Source organism: Lissotriton helveticus, chromosome 8 (assembly GCF_964261635.1).
Source record: "Lissotriton helveticus chromosome 8, aLisHel1.1, whole genome shotgun sequence".
NCBI lineage: Eukaryota > Metazoa > Chordata > Amphibia > Caudata > Salamandridae > Lissotriton > Lissotriton helveticus.
In genome coordinates this window covers 181,374,672-181,398,683 of record NC_136069.1, presented here as the reverse complement: position 1 = coordinate 181,398,683, position 24,012 = coordinate 181,374,672, and the positions used below count along the sequence as shown (strand labels likewise).

At 46.8% G+C, this 24,012-nt stretch overlaps 1 long non-coding RNA gene across 1 annotated transcript in view; it reads left to right on the top strand.

Moving 5' to 3' along the window:
• The window catches only part of LOC144771532 (uncharacterized), a 272,356-nt gene that overhangs the window by 132,771 nt on the left and 115,573 nt on the right, over positions 1-24,012 (top strand). The gene's annotated exons all lie outside the window — the stretch shown is intronic.

The following is a 24,012-nucleotide window of genomic DNA, read 5'->3' as shown; positions in this document are numbered from 1 at the left end:
CTGATTTAATTAGCTGTTTGGAGAGGGAGGTGAAATTAGAGTGGATTATCCTTAAGACTAAAATTGACTCTTAAGAGTTTGCAAAGTGGGCACTTCTTGCTTTGAATCTAGGTGAATCCTCAATCATTTTTCCTTAGTGCTTCCCCAATTTCAATCTCATGGTGGGTACAATATTTTTTTCCTTCGAATTAAGTCGATTTTCTTGTGTCCATCTAAAAATCATCCACATTGAAGGCACATTTCTAAAAGTTTGTTTTCCTTAATATTTATTGAAAATCTGAATACAGAGTTGAATTGGGTTTTTAATAACCATTAAAAATAGCTGTTTAAATATTTTTGTTGCCAGTCCCATTTCTGAGATTTAGTATTGCTTCCCTGTGTTTCTTTATTGCCCAGACAGCCTTTCTTCAATGAAAATAGCTTTTAAGTGCTAGCCATTGTAAGGACATGTTGACATTTAATTTCTAGATGTCCTACTTTCAAAAAGCTTAGGCCTAGAATGCCTTTTGATTAAATTCTAATCTGTCTCATTAGTGTTGGGATGCATTGTGCTAACTTCTATGTGGCTGGACAGGCATAGGCGAGGGGGACATGCCAGAATAAATGGGATTTGAGCAGGTTGGGCAAAAGCCTCCTCCTCCATTCCATTCTCGCTCAAACTGTGGAAGGAAAGCAGCAGTGGGTGAGTGTGGTGATCCTCAAGCCTGCCTCCGATGAAGTCAATAACAAGCTGTGCCTACAGTTTAGTCTGGGGTCGGCCACCATCAGTGAAGCATCCACAGTGCGGGTGCAGCTTGCTACATGGCATGGCTCACCTCACAACGAGTTTGCGAATGGGTATGCAAGAGTTAACATATGTGTATTCACAGGCTTTCCAAGGGAGGATAGAGCAATGATATTTATTATATTTCTTTTGTTATATCTTTTCTTCAATTTACAATCCTGGATGGACTTTTTCTGTCCCTTATCCATTTTATTCAAATTACATTCCTGGGTGGGTTCTACAATCAGGGATTTACACTCAAAGGTAATCTGGGCTCTCTACTCGGCAGACATTTTGTGGGTGGCAAATTCAACATAGTACAAGTATCTGTAATACTTTTGTAGTACACATGAAATAGTAAACCATTCAGTTTATCAGTTAGTTTAAAACAGGTGCATTCAATGTACAATTGGTTTGAAAAAATATTTAAAATGAATGCCTGTTATTTTAAAACCAACTCATGTAATAAACGAAGGAGGATCTGACATGAGAGTCAAATAACCAAATGAGAAACATTCTTGACCTGCAATAATACCACAAATTGGACCATGTAAAAGGCAACCCTTTGACTGCCATCAGCAAACAAACCCTGAAATAAAAGAACCAGGTGTAAACCCCAAAAAGAAAATCACCCACAAAGTAGTAGAAATGCAGCACCAACATGAAAGACTAGAAATGCTGTTTTGATGGGTAAGACCACAGACACCAATACCATCCCTACGGTACTTACTAACTCTTCCATTAGCTATCCTATCTTTCATACACAGAACTCCTTCTACAATCTATGCCAACTGCAACATCAATAGCAAATTGTCTCTGTCTACCACCCCATCATGAAATCACTGAGTTCTAGCCACCATTCCATGGGCCCCTACGATCGCATACTTGTTTCATGACCTGCAGATGTCCAGGAGTAGTGCTTGTACTGCCATTGCATAACCTTCCCGCAACCAGACAGTGAATACACAAGAATTGTCTTGGCATACTATTCTCTTCCTTTCAACTGTGCCCCAGGTATTACTTGTGGCTCAACAGACGAGTGAAGCAGGATTTTACACTAGATATTCTGTAGAGTTCAGAGGAGCCATCGCTGTCTATTTAGTTCAGCTTATTGTTTTCTTCAGTGAGTCGTTTTACACCTTTTTTCATACTTATTCAAACTAATCACTATTTGGGGGAAGCTGGAGAGTCAATGCAAATTAGTCTCCAGGAACTGCTGGCAGGGAAAAGGTAACCTTCTGAAAGTTACTTCCCATAATATGTATTGAAACTGACTACACCATTGAATAGAATTTTTAATAACTATTAAAATAGATGTTTAAATATTTTTTACCTGGTCTCATTCCCAGACAGTGCTAGTCACTGCAAAGACTTGTTTACATTAAATTTCTACATGTCCTACTTTTAAATACCATGCACTCTGTCTTGTGTGATACAAGTCCAACAAAGTGGTGTCTTCCTAATATTTAAAATGGCGATTCTGTCCTTTCGAAAGCGTTTATTTTGACACGCCTAGTTGCAGTTTTTACATTGCTGCAGTCAGGCTACAATGTGTTTAACGATAAGTAGATTGTATGGAAACCTTGCTAATCGGACCTGCTGGAGCACTGCGTGGAGGCACCCTCATCCTTGCTGCCTGTCGTCGTTGGATCTTTGTGGAACCGGGAAAACTCAGCAACTTGCCGGACCCGCTGCGCGGGTCCCGCTGCGCCCTCTGACTCTGTGGGGCGTTGGGAGGGGAGACAAACATTCTTCAACCCCTTTGCACACCGGCAGGGCTGCGAGCAGCCTAGCAGGGACTCCATTGCCCAGGAGTCCCTGCGTGCTACACCTGTGGCCGCTCTCCCTGCCGGCCACGCCCCCTGACTTTGCCTAAAGCCGCGCTGTTTCCACCATCCAGCGGGAAACCTTGCTAATCGGACCTGCTGGAGCACTGCGTGGAGGCACCCTCATCCTTGCTGCCTGTCGTCGTGGGATCTTTGTGGAACCGGGAAAACTCAGCAACTTGCCGGACCCGCTGCGCGAGTCCCGCTGCGCCCGCTGACTCTGTGGGGCGTTGGGAGGGGAGACAAACATTCTTCAACCCCTTTGCACACCGGCAGGGCTGCGAGCAGCCTAGCAGGGACTCCATTGCCCAGGAGTCCCTGCGTGCTACACCTGTGGCCGCTCTCCCTGCCGGCCACGCCCCCTGACTTTGCCTAAAGCCGCGCTGTTTCCACCATCCAGCGGGAAACCTTGCTAATCGGACCTGCTGGAGCACTGCGTGGAGGCACCCTCATCCTTGCTGCCTGTCGTCGTTGGATCTTTGTGGAACCGGGAAAACTCAGCAACTTGCCGGACCCGCTGCGCGGGTCCCGCTGCGCCCGCTGACTCTGTGGGGCATTGGGAGGGGAGACAAACATTATTCAACCCCTTTGCACACCGGCAGGGCTGCGAGCAGCCTAGCAGGGACTCCATTGCTCAGGAGTCCCTGCGTGCTACACCTGTGGCCGCTCTCCCTGCCGGCCACGCCCCCTGACTTTGCCTAAAGCCGCGCTGTTTCCACCATCCAGCGGGAAACCTTGCTAATCGGACCTGCTGGAGCACTGCGTGGAGGCACCCTCATCCTTGCTGCCTGTCGTCGTTGGATCTTTGTGGAACCGGGAAAACTCAGCAACTTGCCGGACCCGCTGCGTGGGTCCTGCTGCGCCCGCTGACTCTGTGGGGCGTTGGGAGGGGAGACAAACATTCTTCAACCCCTTTGCACACCGGCAGGGCTGCGAGCAGCCTAGCAGGGACTCCATTGCCCAGGAGTCCCTGCGTGCTACACCTGTGGCCGCTCTCCCTGCCGGCCACGCCCCCTGACTTTGCCTAAAGCCGCGCTGTTTCCACCATCCAGCGGGAAACCTTGCTAATCGGACCTGCTGGAGCACTGCGTGGAGGCACCCTCATCCTTGCTGCCTGTCGTCGTTGGATCTTTGTGGAACCGGGAAAACTCAGCAACTTGCCGGACCCGCTGCCCGGGTCCCGCTGCGCCCGCTGACTCTGTGGGGCGTTGGGAGGGGAGACAAACATTCTTCAACCCCTTTGCACACCGGCAGGGCTGCGAGCAGCCTAGCAGGGACTCCATTGCCCAGGAGTCCCTGCGTGCTACACCTGTGGCCGCTCTCCCTGCCGACCACGCCCCCTGCCCTGTCCTAGCCCTACTTTACAGAGCGGAGTAACCGCTGCGCGGTAGCGCGCGGGAGTGACCGGGGTGAAGACCGGGCAAAGAGCGGGCCGTTTGAGGCCGTTCGAGGTCCAAGAGGTCTGGTCTGGGCCCCCCCTTTTCGCCCCTTGCTCTGCCATCGGTACAGTCCACACTGCTCCCTCCTATTGTTTATGCTGGTTGCCTATTTTATTTATATATGTGCACACGGGCTAGCCGCAGTAGGGTAGCTAAGGGGGGGTTGATACAAAATGGTCCCATGGATGATTTTATTACACGCACAAACATTGCTATAGACAATGAAATTACCAAATTGCAAACTCGAGTCTCTTTAGATTTGGCTGCTGCTAGAAGATTGTCGCAGGACTTTGCTAATTCTAAAAAATCATCCTTGGGTCACATAGCATCTGCTATTACTCCGGAGCGTCTGGACAATCCGCGCTGCGTAATCACGCAGGCGGATGTCCATTACACTCCGGTTTCGCTTGTCTCACCCTCACCCTTGTGCCCCACACCTCCGTCTGTAAGTCAGCTCCCACCCGTGGTTACTCTTGACCAACAACCCACTACCACTCCTCATTCCCCAGATATTCCCGATGTATCCACATGTAATAGTACCAAGGGTAAACTACACAAAAGGAAACGTACCTCAAGGTCTGCTTACTCACGTAAGAAGGCTAAAATTGCTGGGGCACACCAACGTAACATCGGTAGCATCCCTGTGACTAGCGTTTTAGGAGGGTATGCTTCTTCGTCACAGGTTCCCCGGGGAAAAGATAGTGATGGTGCAGCCTCTGCAACCACTAAAGATAACATAATTGCAGAGGAAATTGGATTACATTCAAAGGATCAGGAAGGGAGGGATGGGGAGTTCATAGGAATAGTTTGGGAAACCTTAAAAAAGCTCCTATCTCCCCTGGACCTAAGACTTTCACGCATTGAGAACCATCTATTAGAGATGGAAAAGAGCATTATAGCTTTGGCCACTCTTGGCTTGCGAGGTCTAGAAAACCAAGGTCTCCTAGAGAATAATATAGCCCCACAGACTCCAATCCTTCCCCCTCCAGCACCAGTTATAACACAGCCAGTCCCCAAACCTCGTACTAAGGGAGTCGATCACAAAATCTCTGATCCCCCGCCTAGGGCGCCAAAGCCAAAGCACCCCATTCCCCAAGCCCCCATACATACTAATGTGGGTGCTCCTCCGAGGCTGAATGCTAGCAACACTACCCACCGACCCACTCAGGGCTCACATAACAAGAGCAACTTTCAAGGGGGTTATATTGATATCCCCCCAGAGGCCAATGACTACGTGGTGGTGCTGACGGGTGTGCCGGAGGTCGAGAATGACCATTACGAAAACCATTGGTCTCTAAAGAACAAGGTCATGCACTGGCTTAATGTGCATAGACCGATTCCAAATGGTCGGACAAGTGGAGTTAAAATGGAGCGAAGAGTTCCCTGGGTAGGTCCCTCACGGAAATCTAGACCTGGTGATTGCATAGTCGTGACGTTTGAGGATCCATACACGGCCCACCATATCTGTTCATGATTTACTGATGGCGAAGGCTCATCCATTGCACCCAGGCCACTAACTTTCTTTTATCCACCACGTACCACACATACTTATGGGGGCGACTGGTCCATGGTACACCATCAGTCCGGGAGGGGGTATTCTACTAAAGAGCAAGTCCCAACTAGACGCTGGTTCGGGGCATCAACCTCGAACAGGTACAGCTGTCTCGAAGAAGTAGATTGACTCCTCAAGCCCCTTGATCCTCCACTGCTTCCAAATATTTCCTTATCTCATGGGGAACCTGACTCCTTATCCTTGGTAACCAAACCTGATGGGACTAGCTCCGCTCCACTTGTCCAACCAACGGCACATGCCTTGCTAGCGCAGGGAGCACCGAACACCTTTAATACCCATAGAACTCATGCAATTGTGCATGAGATAGTTGCACCACCAACGATTTCTATGTTATTCCACCAGTTGTCCTTGCCTGCTGGCAAACGAATTACCTTCACCAGGGCAAATATCCGAATCCAGAAAGAGGCCACTCAAACACCAACTAGAGCTGATGCAGTGGCGGCAGTGTTTGATCATGGCTCAAGGGTAGGCCCTGTTTCTAACCTTGATCCCCCTGCTTTTGCCCCAATGACCAGACAGAGAACCACAGGAAACCCACAGCTGAAGATCTTAAGTTGGAATGTGGCAGGGCTTGCACGTAATGTTGACAACCCAGATTGGAATTCCTTTGTGGATCCTTTCGGGATTTGTCTTCTGCAAGAAACATGGTGCTTGGAACCTCGCCACAGGGTAGGTTATACAACCTACTCTGTGCCTGCATCCCAACCTCAGGGCAGCAAAGGCCGCCCGTCGGGTGGCCTTCTTATTTGGGTCAGTATTGCATTGGGATTAACCATAAGGCATATAAACACACAATCTCCTGATCTCCAGAGACTCACAATACAGTGCCATGGGGGTAGGAAGCTAGAAGTGTTTAACCTTTACTTAAGGGGGGCTAGGGGGGGAATTCAATGTTATCCTCATCTGGAGTAGAAGAGGAGCTTAGATCCTGTAACAGCGATTCCCTTGTTGTCTTAGCAGGAGACTCTAACTGTTGCTTCGAACCTCTAGCCAGTGAGGACATCTTGGACACCTGGGTAGACGATGCTAGGAGAGGCATTCCTATGCTCTCTCTAGATCCGATCAAAAAATGGACCCAGAGTGCCATAGATATCAACTCACTTTGTATGGAATACGACCTTAGAGCATCTAATGGTCGATCTAAGTCAGATCCTAGGGGAGCGCACACCTATAATAGGGTGGGACATACTTCTAGAATTGATTACATATTGCTGAACCATAAGCTATGGTCGTATTTCCATGACATGGAAGTCCTATTGACATCTGACAGTGACCATAACCCTTTGGCCCTAACCCTTACCCCCCTGTGGCAAGATAGGAATCCAATTACGTCTCCACCTATATGGAAATCATCCCACGAATGTGTTCCTTCGAACTGCGTAGGCGATTAAAATGGGCTAAAGTTGCTGCGGACGAGGGAAGGATGGCCCAAGCTAAGACCATAAAGACAGCTGTGAAGCTCCGTCTAGACACATCGGAAACCATCAATCATGATGTCCTTACGGCCCTCACAGAAACTGTCTCAGCTCTAAGTGAGTTGTTCATAGTCCCACAGAGTAGGGCAAGGGCCACAAGTAGAACCGCAACCAAGGGTAGAGATAAATGGTACTACTCTGTATGTCGTGCTGCCAAAGGGGAACTCATCCTAGCTGTGAAACTAAAAGACCCAGTTCGAATTAGACTCGCTAGGAAAAGTTATAAAAAAGTTCTATCCGTGGCAAGGGAAGCACATGAAACCAACTTCTGGAGAGAGCTAATGGATGCGAGTTCTAAAAAGGACACGAAGGGGTTCTGGGATCTGCTTAGAGGTAGGGATAGGCCCGTCGATTCACAATTGACTTGCAACATTACAGGGGAGGCTTGGTTTGCCCATTTCTCTAAGCTCTACTCCATTTCATCAGGCGCACTAGAAACAAATAGGGGCCTGGTGTTTTTCAGCTGCTGAATTGTATATAGATAGCCCTGATATACTGGCTATAAGGTTGAGCAAAGCAGGGGGGCAGGGCATGCTTATTATCAACATATACTCCAGAGGCCTCCCTGGCGGCCGATGCCCCAAGTTGATAGGTGCCTTAGACACACTATTAACGGGCTGGAATAAAACCTCACTTATCATTTTAGCAGGGGATATCAACTGTACGATTGAGCCATTGTATCTGCCGGAGGACAACTGGGGGTTTGAAGAAGATGCCACGTGGAAGATCCCCGAACTTTCCAATAAAATCCCAGTTAAAGCAACGGAGGCCGCTCTGAACTGGACAGCTTTTTGCCTTACATGGGGTCTAAGGGCTGTGAATGGTCGCACCAAATCGGACATTGAAGCTAAACCCACTTTTGACAATGGTGTGAGGAAAAGTCGGATCGATTACATCTTTATAAAAATGGAATATTGGAGTGTAATTGATGACATGGAAATCATAATACGCCCAGAAAGTGACCATAACCCCCTGTCCCTGAAATTTAAGATGTTTGATCAGATAAGATTAGGGGAACCTGATCCAAGGGGGCAAGGGGTTGTAACCTTATCAAATGATCGGAGGAGAGTGAAGTGGTCACTAATTTCAAATGATGTAACGATACAGGCCGACATTGAAAATGTGGTGACAAACGCTTTAAACAATATGAGGACCGTTGCTGTTGAGCAGGGCCAGGGCGAACTACATAAGATGATGGGCTTACATGACAAATGTTTCTCTGAACTTAAAATTATTTTATCAAAGCCATGTAAGTCTAACACTGGGCATCCGAATCCACCAAGAGCAAAATGGTACAATAGAGAATGTAGAGAGGCCCATAGCTATCTCATTGAGCAAGTTAAATCTAGAGATTCTGTTGCAGTTAAAGAGGCCAGGAAAAGGTATAAAAAAGTGCAATGGGTGGCAAAGAAGGAATGGGAAGACGATTTCTGGGCGGACCTTCTGGACGCCAGTAAATCAAACGACCAGACCAAATTCTGGGATATTGTCAAATGTGGAAAGGATGGTGAGTTTCGTACCCCGTCTAACCATGTATGCCCGGAAGATTGGATTAAACATTACTCTACCCAATTTTGCCCAGTAGCCGTAGACTCCCTGTCCAGACCAACTATGTTGATGGTAACAATTCCCAGCATTACGACCCTGTCTTTTACTGAAGCAGAAGCGGAGTATGCATTAGGGTTAACAAAGAGGGGGAAGGCACCTGGGTTGGATCAAATTCCGGCAGACCTATTCAAAGCAAATATATGCCTATGGGTACCTTACTTAACAAGTATAGCTAACACCATAGCAAGAGGTGCCCGTATCCCTAAGTCATGGAAAGGGGCGGAGATTCTCCCCATACACAAAAAGGGAGATAAATCAAACCCAGGGAACTACCGCCCGATTAGCTTAATTGACTGCTTTCAGAAAGTGTTTGCTCGCATGATTCTGGTGAGGGTTCTTGGGTGGATAGAGCTTGAAGGAATATTGTCCCCATTGCAGGCGGGCTTCAGATCTGGTACAAGTACCATTGACCAGGTCTTGAGGTTCTGTATGATCTTCTGGAAGACTGTCATACTTGGCGGTGGTACCATCTTCGCTGCTTTCATAGACTTGAAATCGGCTTTTGATTTGGTGCCGAGGGAAAAATTATGGCGGGTATTAAGGGATCTAGGAATGCCGGGGGAATTAGTGGAAATTATTATTAGACTACACGAAGATAATTTCGCCAGGGTCAGATGGGGGGCACAAGGGCAAGTTACGGACTCATTCCCAGTGTCACGAGGAGTCCGACAGGGGTGCGTTCTCGCACCCACCCTATTCTTACTCTTCATAGATCAGGTAGTGAAATTCTTCGGGTCTATTAACACGGATGCACCGTCCCTGGCGGGGACTAAATTCCCAATGTTGATCTTTGCGGACGACACCCTCCTCTTATCAAAGACGAGGGGGGGTCTGCAGAGGGCTCTAAATCACTTTGAGGAATTCTGCCACCAAAATGACCTCCAGATAAATGTGGGGAAAACTAAATTTATGGTTTTCTCCAGGAAAAAACCTATACGTAGTAGTGTACAACTTAACGGGGTTAACCTGGAACAAGTTGACACGATGACGTATCTGGGGGTCACTCTGGATTGCCGTTTGTCTTGGAAACCACAAATAGAGACCCAGCAGTTAAAACTGGCCCAATTGACTGGCTGCCTCCTGCGAGAGCAAAAGAAATCTATCACCAAAAGGGTTGCCCCTGCATTACAAATTTATGATGTCAAAATTAATGCTGCAACACTCTATGGGGCAGAGTTATGGGGCTTTATGGATCTCTCAAGCTTGTACAAAATCCAGTGTAGGTTTCTTCGCAACCTAGTGGGGCTTCCCCAATCAACTCCATTAATCCCTCTTTGCCATGACATGGGTTGCCCTCCAATAACAGACATGGCAAGGTACAGAGTAGTGTCTACCTGGAGGCGTTTGTGGACTACGGAGGAGTTGGCACTCTTTGCAAAGGAGTTAACCGAGGTGAAGGCAATTGGGGGCTCAGAGCGAATCCCCTGGCTTCACTCGGTGAAAAAGAGCCTATATGATATGGGTCTTAGTCATCTGTGGGTTTCGCCAAGCACTAACAATTTCCCCCCGAAAAAGGAATTTAAGAGTTTATTTTGGGCCTCAACTCGCCATTCTTTGGCACATGCATCCAGCTTTGAAGATCTAACGGGGCGTTTTTTAAGATTCAAATTGGATCCGGCTCGTGAGATATATTGGGATCTTATCTCCAGGCCATTGGACAGAAAACTGTTCCACCAATTTCGGGTGGGCTCATTACCCCTTAATTCCTTCACCTCATCCTGGTGCAACAACACTACTAATCTTTGTAGTTACTGCCCCGGGTGTAAGGAAACAGAGGGCCATTTTTTGTTCGCCTGCCCCCAATATAGAGAACCCCGTTCAAAATGGCTAAAACCCATCTTTAAACACATGAAATGTAACAAATCCTCGGATGCAATATGGGCCTTAAAAACAAATACAACTGATTTCACTGTGACATGTTTGGCTAAATATTTAGGCTGGGCATGGGCAATTAGAGCAAGAAGGAATTCAATCGCCACATGATTAAATAAAGTGTGTAAATCGTATAGTACTTTTTTAGCAAATGCTAAATATACTTTTAAGATTTGTTAAACTTAATGTCTTGTTTCCTTCCAATAATGGTTTAATAACTTTTTAACTGTGGATTCTAAATAGAGTTTAGACTGTTGATTATATATAGATATAACTATTTTATAAGATTTTTGTATTATGTAGGGATAATGAAATTGTTTTAAATGTTTGTTAAAACTGTCTTTTATGATTTTATCATCGAAATAAAGACATTAAAACCTGAAACCTGAATAGGGGTTCTTCGCATAGAGCGCCGGTTGCTAACACAACCAATGACCACCCCTTTGCTACTAAGGAAGTTGAAGGGGCAATTAGGAGCCTTGTTGCTAACAAGGCTGCAGGCCCAGATGGCATCCCAGGTGATCTGTTGCGGGTCAATATAGAGGTGTGGAGCAGACTTATTGCCTCACTCCTGAATGAGGCCGTGATGGGAGGTTGCCTTCCGGACTCCTGGAGGGACGTGGAGGTCGTCCCGATTTTTAAGAAAGGCTGTCGGGACGACCCTGCTAACTACCGTCTAATTAGCTTGCTCGATTCCACCCAGAAGGTAGCGGGCAAAGTAGTCTTAGGTAGGATTTTGCACTTGGCTGAAGAAAATCAGGTTTTGTCTGACTTCCAGGCCGGTTTTAGATCAGGAACTGGTACCATTGAACAGACATTTCGCCTTTTAATGCTCTATTGGAAAGTGGTCGTATTGGGCAAAGGCAGTCTGTATCTCGCATTCATAGACTTACGGACTGCCTTTGACCTGGTCCCACGTGACCAATTGTGGAATGTCTTAGAGGGTTTGGGTATCCCTCCGTATTTGTTGGGTTTGCTTATTAAGTTCCATGAAAGCAATTTTGCTCAGATCAGGTGGGGAGATCAGGGCCAAAAAATATCTCGCATTCCTGTAGATAGGGGTGTCCGCCAGGGTTGTGTGCTAGCCCCCACTCTGTTTTCACTTCATGTTAACGGAGTGGTGGAGCACCTTCTCAAACATCCAGCAGATGCACCCTCCCTGGCGGGCAGAAAAATACCTACCCTCCTATTTGCAGATGACACCCTCCTGATCTCAAAAACCCCGATAGGCCTTCAAACGTTGCTTTCCAGGTTCAAGGACTTTTGTGATTCTAGGGGCCTTGTCATTAATGTAAGCAAAACCAAATTCCTGGTCCTAAACCCCCCTAGGAAGACAGTCATCCCCCCAACCCTAGACTCAGTCCCACTTGAAAGGGTAAAAGAATTTGATTACTTAGGCATCCGACTCTGTGACTCCATGAGTTGGAAGGCTCACCACCAAAAATCTTTCTGACTCATAAGAGGGTTACAGGGGCCCTGCTAAAAGAACATTGTGCCTCGTCTCTTAAACCCATTGGGGCGATATTAGACATCTATAGGGCAAGGGTGGTGAGTGCGGCGCTGTATGGGTCGGAATTGTGGGGTGCTCAGAGAGTTGATACTTTGACTCATCTTGAAAATAAATTCCACAAAGATCTCATGAGGCTACCACACAGCACTCCCACACTCCCACTCTTATTAGATGCAGGTACACGCCCAATATGCGAGCAAGCAAGGTTACGTCCCCTCTTACTGTGGGCTCGAATATGGAATGTACCAGAACTGTCGAGTTACGCGGAAGCCCTAAGTGAACTCCTTTCATCCCCTGGCTGGCACAAGGTTGGCTGGCTCATGGAAGTTAAGCGGCTTCTCTGTGAACTGGGCCTTGGAGACGCTTGGGTTAATAGAACAGCTCCACCCAAACAGATGTTAAAGAAATTATATCTCTTTGCTGTTTGACCCTTGCTGCGGGCTGCTGTGGGCTGCATTACCTCACGCCGGATTTCACCTCTCCACCCTACCAGCTCCTCGCCGGACCCGCTCCGCGGGTCCCGCTTCGTGAGGCGGGAGAGGAGCATCGAGTTTGAAGGGGCTGCGCAGCTGGGCGCTTGTCAGAGGGAAGCACAGGGCTGCGAGCGGACCCGCAGGGACTCAAACTTCCAGGAGTCCCTGCGTGAGGTCAACCCACAACACCTGGGTCGCTCTCCCTGTCTGCCCCTCCCCTCGTCCCAGCATTAAAACCAGCCCAGCCTCTACACGCCGTGGGATCTCTTTGCTGTTTGACCCTTGCTGCGGGCTGCTGTGGGCTGCATTACCTCACGCCGGATTTCACCTCTCCACCCTACCAGCTCCTCGCCGGACCCGCTCCGCGGGTCCCGCTTCGTGAGGCGGGAGAGGAGCATCGAGTTTAAAGGGGCTGCGCAGCTGGGCGCTTGTCAGAGGGAAGCACAGGGCTGCGAGCGGACCCGAAGGGACTCATACTTCCAGGAGTCCCTGCGTGAGGTCAACCCACAACACCTGGGTCGCTCTCCCGGTCTGCCCCGCCCCCCGCCCTACCTCTCCCTTATTACTGTGCTTCAGTACCGCAGAGCGGGAGCGCGCGGGAGCGCGCCGGGAGAAGCCCGGGACAAGGGCGGGACCGTCTGTGGCCGTCCGGGGCCGCAGGAGGCCGGGCTGGGCCCCCCCTCTTGGCTGTGCCATATACCATCTACTTCAGTAAGTGATTTGGATTATTGTGCATAACTTGATCATTGTAACTGATATGGCGTTGTCGGGGAACACAAGCCCTGTAATTGGCCACCTAACGATTTTACCAACGGAGACTGGTCCTTTGGCCATTGGTCCCTTAGACAAATTCTTTTTTAATCGATCAATGTCTATAGATAAGGAATTAACTTTGGCTGAAAAGCGTGCAGAGCGGAGGCTATCCATTGAAATTTTAAAGAACTCTACGGACAAGTCCTCAATCGTTGCATACCCCACGTTGGTAACCCCTCTATCATCAGTGATTCTACCAGTTACCCTTGAACACTCGGAGGTTCAGGGTGATAAAGCAAACAAGAGTGGTGTGGCAGATTCAAACAATCCTTGTGGTGGTAATCTCCACCTATCTCCGCAGTCTGATCTAGGTTCCCGGGTTACATCGGCCAACTTGAAAATTGGGTCCAAAAGGAAACAACCAGCTTCAGTAAACAAATCCAAAAAGGCGGCAAGACCTCCCCAAAAATTCAGGAAGTTACACAAACTTGTGAACATTGGAAAGGCAGGCAATGAACAAACCCAAAGTTCTGGAAGTGCAATTTCAACCATCTTTGGGAACCAGGATAACCAAGACATAGTGGACAATCCTAGTACTGTTCCCAATGTACCAAGTAAAGAAAACACTGTATTATTCGCAGATGTGCTCCCAGAACTTGAAAAAATGTTTAGACTATTACTTACCCCTATCGAGGATAGAATTGCTAAACTCGTAGATAGGTTAAACCACTTCGAACAGACAACCCTAGACAATTTCTATTCTACAAAATTGCTAATTAAAGCAAATAGGGTGGAAGTAAATGCAAATTCCCAGGTCGTAACTAATCACCATGCACAGGATAAGGGTAGAATTCCCCAGAATGCCTCCCCTTTACCTCCAAAACAACATAAACAACCAGCTAAAGGCGGCACAAAAATTCTAGATAGGGCTGACAGAGAGACTGCTGGCTCTGACCTTTTGCAGTCAACTGCAATACATCCTACACAGCCTATACTAACCCAGACACAAAATTCATCAGCTGTTGCAAACACTGCGGTTACTCTGTGTCAAAAAATGGGTAAAGGGTTAGCCTCTGCTAACGTAAACACCAGTACACATTTACCTCCACACACTTCGGGGGGAGGAAGCGGAGCTATTGTATGCCAGTTGACTAGTAAATCTTTAGCAATGTCGCAAACAAATAGCAAACCACAGGTGCAGAAACTAGCCCTTCAACCTGCCCCCCAAATTTCCAAATCTATTCCACTGCCCTCACAAAAGCCACCCTATAGGAAACCCCCAATAAATCTTACTCCAGACTCCTTCCCCTATGTGGCAGTTCTTATCAATGTACCACCCTTACCTCTTGGTCAGAGAGAAAATTTCCAGATGCTTAAAAACAAGACTATGCACTGGTTGAGGGAAAACCGTCCTCTGCCGGGTGACATTGATGGACTAATAATAGGGGCTAGGAGAATTGACTGGATGGGTTATACACCAAAAACCCTGGGGGGGGACTGCATAGTGGTTAATTTCCAAGATCCTAGGGTAGCGGGATGGATTACAAGGCAGGGATGGGGAGCAAACAAGGGAGGTATTGGTATTGTAGACCTCACCTTTTTCTACCCCAGACCCTCAAGTGTCACAACCAGTTTACTTAATGAGCCCTTAATTCCCCCTACTGTCCCTTGGCCAGTTATTCCTTTACCACCTCCCCCCGGTGGTCACACCCATACCTTACATATACCTTATAACCCTCATGTAGGATGGCAGGACCCGAGTTGGGGGTGTTGACATACTGGTATTGATAATATGGGTGGAAATATAAAAGTTGCAGGAGGCCTAGGTGAAGCTGGTAGAAATACTATTGGTACAAATCTATTGGTGAGCAACAGCAAGTCTAGGTGTGTGGCTGATGAAGGCGATTTAGGACTGGGAACTTTAAACACTAATGTCTTACACCCTGTAACAGATGATTTTATTGTGGATCCAACAGTCGATCGTGAAAACCAGCCTAGCTTAAGGGAAAGTCCAATGTCAGCCCATGCATTTTCACCTGTTAAAGATCGGGATGGGATAAATACAGATATTGGTACCCTTTTATCATGGAATGTTGCCGGGCTGGCTAACAAGTTGGATTCCCAATTTTGGGTGAATTTCATAAGTGGTTTTGACATTTGTTGTTTCCAAGAAACCTGGGCGTGTGATCCACTCTTTTGCCTAGGTTACTTGAACTATTGTATACCAGCTACAAAAGGAGGAAGAGGGCGGCCCAAGGGTGGCCTAACCGTTTGGGTTAGACAGGATTTGCACATAAACATAAAAACCCTAGACGTGGGAAGTATTGACTTACAAGCATTAAGAATCTCGGATGTTAATGGTCAATCAATTGATTTATATAATGTTTATGTGAGAGGAGATAAAGTAACAAATCCATCCACTATTGAGTTGTTGTCTGATGCAATAGAGGCTATTTCCCAGGAAAATGCAAAAATAGTCGTTGGGGATTTAAATAGGACTTTTGAACCCTTGAACTGCGCAAACGACCCTATGGATAGTGAAGTGGAAAATCTCTGGGGAGTACCTTCTCTTAATCTAAAACCTGTGAAGCGGTGGACCAAAGAGATTCTATTGTTAAATGGCATTTGTTTAGAACACGGTCTTAGAGCTCTTAACGGTAGAACACCTGGTGACATGGAGGGTAGCTGCACCTTTGATAATGGTATCAACAGGAGTCGAATTGACTATATATTATGTAGCCTCCAGTTGTGGAGCGGGGTTGTTGATATGGCTGTCAGGCCTCGGGTTGAAAGTGACCACAACCCCCTATGTGTGTCCCACAGGTGGTGGAATACCAGCCCCGGAAACTTATCTCAGACACACGACGAAACCCCATTTTTAAGTAACGATGAGCGAAGGTTAAAATGGCCCAGGGTACTAGCAAACGAGGCCATCATGATATATATCACCGACAAGGTCAATAGTGCAATTTCCGCGATTGAAGCAGCCGTCCCAGTCGTTCCTGGGGACAACGGTACCACTGAAATCCATAACAAGCTATTCTCCCTTTTAAGACCATGCTTTTTCACTAAGAAAAGAAAAGGGAAGAAAATTAAGGAAGTGGGCAGGTGGTTTGACAAGCACTGCAGAAAAGCACGCTTAAACCTGGGGAAAGCAATAAGGAACAGGGACCATGCCGCAGTGGTAAAAAATAGGAAATTGTACAAACTGGCCATTTATCGTGCCAAAAAGAATTGGGACGAAGACCATTGGGCCCAATTACAAGAAGCCTCCGATAACAAAGACTCAATGTTATTTTGGAAAATCATTAAGTGGGGCAGTGGTGTGGGCTCAGTAAAACCCGATAGCAATGTACCAGTGGAAGCCTGGGTTAATTATTTTGGGCCACAGTACGCGGAAAGTAATAAATCCATGGTAGTTGATAATATAATACCGGTTTATGCAACTAAAGATTTATTTTCCCTTAGTGAGGCAGAAATTGCTATCTGTTCAGTGAAGTGCGGGAGGGCGCCAGGTCCAGACGGTATCCCACCCGACATTTTCAAATATGATGTGACTAGATGGGCTAGATACATCCATCTTGTAGCAAATGCATTAGCAAGGGGGGCAGTGGTTCCAGATATTTGGAAGGGTGCAACCATCATCCCCATTCACAAGAAAGGTGATCGCTCACTACCTGCTAATTATAGGCCTATAAGTCTAATAGCCACCATACAGAAAATTGTTGGGAGAATGCTAGTAAATCAGCTAATGGACTGGGTAGAAGATAATAGCGCCCTCTCCCCATACCAAGCGGGATTTAGAAAAGCAACTAGCACCATTGACCAGGTCTTTCGCTTCACTATATTGCGGTGGAAGACCGTTGAGCTGGGAAAGGGTAGCCTGTACGTCGCGTTTGTCGACCTACGGGCGGCGTTTGATTTAGTCCCCCGGCATAAGCTATGGTCGGTCCTTTATAAGCTAGGTATTCCTGCTGAACTGTTAACACTAATCATGCGGCTACATGAATCCAATTCTGCTAGAGTCCAATGGGGTGGAAGTAGTGAAACAACACTGGACTTCCCTGTGGAAAGGGGTGTCAGGCAAGGCTGTTCCATGGCCCCTCTACTTTTCTCGTTATTCATTAACGGGATAGTAGAGAGAATGTTGAAGGCCAGTGTAGATGCCCCATCGTTAGCGGATACCAGGGTTCCGATCCTGATGTTCGCTGACGACACTCTTATCTTGTCTAAGACCCCCATGGGATTGCAACGTGCACTAAGCATTTTTGATGCTTTCTGCTTGGAGCATGGATTAGAGGTGAACGTAGGAAAAACCAAATTAATGGTTTTCTCTACAGGACGTAAGAGCAACCCAAATATAACACTAAATAATAGCAGGCTTGATATAGTTAAGGAATTTACGTATCTGGGAGTGCAGATCGCGGGGGGTGATGGCTGGACGCATCACGTGAATAAAGTAGTCCTAAAGCACCAGCAGCTTTCGGGTGCTCTAAGGGGGGAGCATCGTAAATCAAAAACAAAACCAATAAAACCTGTAATGACAGTTTACGATGCGAAGGTCCTGGGTGCCACTTTATACGGCGCGGAACTTTGGGCATGGAACAGTCTGGTGGCTCTCCAGACTTCCGAGAACAAGTTCATGCGCGGGATTACCGGACTTCCACAGAGTACCCCCCTAATCCCATTGTTCCTGGAGTTAGGCAGACGTACGATTGTCGACAGAGCCCGACTGCGACCAGTTCTCTACTGGAGACGCCTTTGGACGACTCCAGAAATAAGACAGTACGCGGAGGGCCTTTTGTGGATAATCAAGGAAGATATCTTCCACAAGATAAAATGGTTAAAACATCTGAAGACCATGTTGGCTAATATAGGGTTTTCGAATTTGTGGAATAACCCCGAGGGAGAAACCTTCCCAAGTAAAGAAGCCATCAAGGAGCAATATTGGGATTGGGTGGGAGGCAAGATGCTGAATGACTCCAGGGCAGGCTCTATGTCTGGCCGCTTCTTGGAGACTAAAATGTTACCTGTCCTAGAAAAATACTGGGTCGACATTACTGTACCTATGGACAGGAAACTTGTCTTTCAGCTAAGGGCAGGATCTATCCCCCTTAAGAAATTGACATCAGGCTGGCACAGTCCCACTAATAACCTATGTCCCGTTTGTGAGAATGCGGAGGAGAGTATAGGCCATTTTCTTTTCGCATGTCAGGCTTATGCAAATCCGAGGAGAAAATGGCTCTCGCCGGTATGTAGAAACCTGGGGACACGAGATAGTGTAGTGGCCCTAAGAATCCTGCGTACAACAACTCAGGATTCAATAATTATGGGGGTAGCGAAATATATGGGTTGGGCGTGGGCGATACGACGACGATTTTTGGGGGGCAGCGGGTAATTAGGGATTCCCTTTTTATAGCTTTTATGTACAATGTACAAAATTGTTTTATGCTTAACTTTGTACGAGCTGCACTGTGTTTAATGATTTTTTACTCTGATTATGTATTTTGTGTATTGTTTGATTTTATGTGCTTTTATGAGAATTCTCTCGAATAAAGCTTATACAACCAACCGAAATTATATTGGTCATGGGTGGCAAATGAGAGAATGAGCAATTCTAAATTATGCAGATCTGTTGTTGAGTTTCTGTTAATCAAGGAGCTCCCCTTTAGAGAACCTTATCTGGACTTGATCCTTAACCCGATGGATAGGTCATTGTATTTCAAATTTAGGGTGGGAGTTCTACCTTTAGGACAGTGGACAGCAAGCTGGAAGCCACCGCTGCAAACCACACCGTATTGCCCTTTTTGCGAAAAAAGGGACGAGTCCATTGCCCATCTAATGTTTGAGTGCCCAGCCTATGTAGCACATCGGTGCAGATGGCTGAAACCACTATGCAGGAGCCTTGGCACTCGATCGCACTTGGAGGCTCTACGCATCTTAAGATCTGATGCTCGCCCTTTGTTCGCCAGTTGCCTGGCAAAATTCCTGGGTTGGGCATGGCGGATAAGATCCGTGAGGAAATTGTTTCTCCAGTAACAAGATCTGCATTGATTTAGTATGTCTTAATAATTTTATGGTAAATGAATTCCTTTTTATGTTATTTTATTGATGGTTACAAGAAATTGAAGAATTGATAAACGGTATAAATTGAATAGAGGGATGAATTGTTAAATTGTATCGTATTTTAACTGTTTTTGTATTGCAATGCTTTTATGATATGATAAATATATCGAAATAAAGCTACTCAAATCAAATCAAATCGGATACATTTTATGATACTCTTTTGTCTAAACGTGTAATTAATTTTCAGTAAAATGTGGCTGACTGTAAAATGTATGAATGATTAGGGTGAGAGTAAACATTGCTGTCCTTGGAATGAAGAAATCTGTGGTACCACATCTTGTCTCTGATTGGTCTGCAGAACACTTCAGAGATATGCATTTACATTCACAATTTTTCTACGTACCCCTCATGCATGCCATTACTGCTAGGTAGATCCATTATGGGATATAGCGCTATAATTTGACATGAAATGGAACTCAACAACCAATAGTTTCCCAACTAGAAGGTTCCTCGTTAAACATCTGTAAATGCATTATGCTTGCAAGGTGGCTTTACCTTGAATAAGACAATAGGATTGCTTTGAATTGGACACATAGGACCTGATTCATAAATTGCACCTAGTAGAATGTTGTGTACTAAAACAGCAGTACTACAAAATGTACTAGAAACTGCTATTCACAAACAACAACTTAGTAGTAACTTACATCTATGAGTAAGTTTGCGTTATTCAAAACTGCACTTTTGTAGTAACTTACTCTTTTGTAGTAAATCCCTACCTCTATTATTTTCTATGGGTAGGTGTTGCGGTACCAGTGGTTGGCCATGTGTAGTGCTGGACTTACTATAAAAGTGTAAAATATTACAAAAGTATAAGTCACTAAATAGTGCAGTTTACAAATACTGAAAAGTAGTAAACTTATTCAAAAGTGTAAACTTTCTCAAAAGTGTAAATATTTTTTGTTATGTTTTCCTAACCTAGGCCTAAGTAGCACAGCGACCTTTTACCTACATTTGTCCTACCTTGCTCTGCATAACGACTCTAACAATGACCTTTTACCCAGTTATGTGCTGAATAAATATTGATTGGTTACCTTGAAACTAGCCTCATTTATTATGCATGAGGATTCTTAAAATCATATCTTAAGCCCCTGCACATGGTGTAAATAATAGGATTAACATACCCTGTACAAAAGTCATCGCTATCTTCATCCTCGGACAACAGGGCTACTTTGCATAATTACAGTTATTCATTTAGGCTTATCTACACATTCGTACTCACAAAATATCGATTGAGGTAGGACCCCGAGGCGATGTTTGCACTTCCACAGTAGTGGATTGCACAATAGGTGCTGAGGTCCACTAGTGGCATTTTGTACCATGTACTAGGGTCATCTAGGCAAGTTAAATATGCCAATTGGAAGTATGTCAAATTAACAATATTTAAAAGGGTACCACAGGCACTTTATTACCAGTTAGGAGGGGTAGGTGCACAGAGTTCCAAACCCAGCAAACATATGGGGGCTTATTTACAAGCCCCTAGTGCTTCACTTTTTATATGGGAAAAAAGTGACATACTGTCGGTGCAAGGGGCTTGTAAATAAGCCCCATGGTTGCCAGCAAAAGTCAAAAAGACATCACCCCTTCGCAAGACCTCTGCAACTCCCTCGCCTCCTACTTCCACAACAAGATCGCGGACATACACAACAGCTTCAGCACTCAACTGACGCACACCACGACCGAACCACCGCCCCCCACAACCACACTCCGCGCCTGGACTCCGATCAGCACCGAAGACACCGTCCACACGATGAACTCCATTCACTCCGGATCTCCGACAGACCCCTGCCCTCACCACGTTTTCAACAAGGCCGACGCTGTCATCGCACCCCACCTGCGGGACATCATCAACACCTCCTTCGACACCGCGACCTTCCCGGAGAGCTGGAAGCACGCCGAACTCAGCGCCCTACTTAAGAAGCCATCAGCCGACCCCACCGACCTCAAGAACTACCGCCCCATCTCGCTGCTCCCATTTCCGGCAAAAGTCATCGAGAGGACCGTCAACAAGCAACTGGCCGCCTTCCTCGAGACTAACGGCTCCCTCGATCTCTCGCAGTCTGGCTTCCGAGCCAACCACAGCACCGAGACCGCCCTGATCGCAGCTACCGATGACATCCGAGCCCTGCTCGACAACGGAGAAACATTGGCCCTCATCCTCCTGGACCTATCCGCGGCCTTCGACACTGTCTGCCACCGTACCCTAGTACAGCGCCTCAGCAACGTCGGAATCCAGGAGAAGGCACTGGAGTGGATCATCTCCTTCCTCGCCGGAAGGACACAGAGAGTCCGCCTCCCCCCGTTCAGATCGGAGGCCACCGAAGTCATCTGCGGCGTCCCTCAAGGCTCCTCGCTCAGCCCAACACTCTTCAACGTCTACATGAGCCCCCTTGCAACCATCGCACGCCAGCACAACCTCAACATCATCTCCTACGCCGACGACACCCAGCTGATCCTCTCCCTCACCAACGACCCCGCCACCGCCAGAGCCAACCTACACGAAGGGATGACAGAGGTTGCCAACTGGATGATGAACAGCCGCCTGAAACTGAACTCGGACAAGACGGAAGTCCTCATCCTGGGATCTTCTCCCTCCGCCTGGGACGACTCCTGGTGGCCCCCCGCCCTGGGCAGCGCACCCAAACCCACAGACCACGCACGCAACCTGGGTTTCATCCTGGACTCCTCCCTCTCCATGACCAGACAAGTCAATGCCGTCTCCTCGTCGTGTTTCAACATCCTGCGCATGCTTCGTAAGATCTTCCGATGGATCCCCACCAAGACCAGGAAGACGGTCACCCAGGCCCTCGTCACCAGCCGTCTGGACTACGGCAACTCCCTCTACGCCGGAACCACCGCCAAACTCCAGAAGAGACTCCAGCGGATCCAGAACACCTCAGCACGACTCATCCTGGACATCCCCCGCCGCAGCCACATCTCCGGGCACCTAAGAGACCTGCACTGGCTCCCGGTCAACAAGAGAATAACCTTCCGGCTCCTCACCCACGCACACAAAGCCCTACACAACCAAGGCCCAGGATACCTCAACAGCCGCCTCAACTTCTACGTCCCCAAACGCCACCTTCGATCGACCAACCTCACCCTCGCCGCCGTCCCCCGCATCCGAAGAGCCACCACAGGAGGAAGGTCCTTCTCCCACCTGGCCGCCAAGACGTGGAACTCCCTTCCGACCCACCTCCGCCTGACACAGGACCACCTCGCCTTCAGGAAGCAGCTCAAGACCTGGCTGTTCGAGCAGTAGCAGACCCCCCCCCCAGCGCCTTGAGACCCTCCGGGTGAGTAGTGCGCTATATAAATGCTGTGATTGATTGATTGATTGATTGAAAAAGAAATCTGAGGTGACCATGCAAAAAAGGCAGACTTCCTACATTTAAATTTCACAATAAGTCCAAAAATTAATTCAAAATCTTCAGCAGTTCAGTTCATTAGACAATTATTCATTGAAGTGCAATATTCAACCCTTGGTTTCACTTACAATGCTCCCACTGTACATCCACCGATAAGTTTCTTCCCAATGTATGATTTCCATTGTCACAAACTTAAATATTTCCCCTTTGCCCATAGAGTTAGAAATAACAAGTATTAAAATTTTTGGCGGTTTAATTTACACAATTCTGGAACACTCTTCAGACTTCTAGAGTGAGGTAAGATCCACCATGATATTGCCCAGTTTCCTACTAATTGTTAATAAGGCCCCAGATCCAGTTTAATCTCTCCAAGTTCCTTTAATATTAAATTGAATGCCCAGGGGTACTGCAGGAAAATATCATCTGATATTGTGTCCTAAATAGTCTTTACAAAAATATCAACCTATTGAAGTTAATAACAGAAAAGCTAAGCCCAACGGACGATACTTTTGTAATTCATATTTGGGACACATTTTTTTTGCCGGCCAATATTGCTTTTTTTTAAATACTTTTTATTAAGCTCACGTTGCAATAGCATAGTATCTGTAACATTGCGTTTTTTTAGCCGGTCTAAAAGTATACAACAATAGGTGACATATTCCGACAATTATATTTAACATGGTACATATGTCACTACTCAATGGCACACAAATGTGATATGTAATTGGTGCACCGAGTACATGTGCTGTATAGAAAAATGCAAAGGGGCACTATGAAAAACACAAAAAACAATACAGTTCTAAAAGAGAAACAGAAAGAAAACTTAGTGAGCTCAGAAGTGAAGGCAATATTGCCAGAGAGTCATGTGCTAGGAAGAGGGCATGGTTCTACGCAAAAACAGTTTGGAACAGTGGGGTGTAAGGTTGAGGGACATCCGTGTGCAAGATTAATTGTGGGGGACCAGGTGAGGTGCGAGGGGGGCGGCAGGTGAATTGCGTAGATAGTTTGCGGGCGCTTAGCTGTTTTTTGAAGGAGAAAGGGAGGGTTGGGGTGAGGAGATGGGGTCATAGGTGATTGCTATCAGCCAGGAATGAATGTGGGATGGGTCATGGGGGATGCATTGTGTCCTTGTATGTAGAGTAATTCCTGAGCACTACCTCAAGGTGTGTAACTGCCAGATAATGTTATTGCTTATAATATTGTGACATACACCCTACCCAAATAACCAT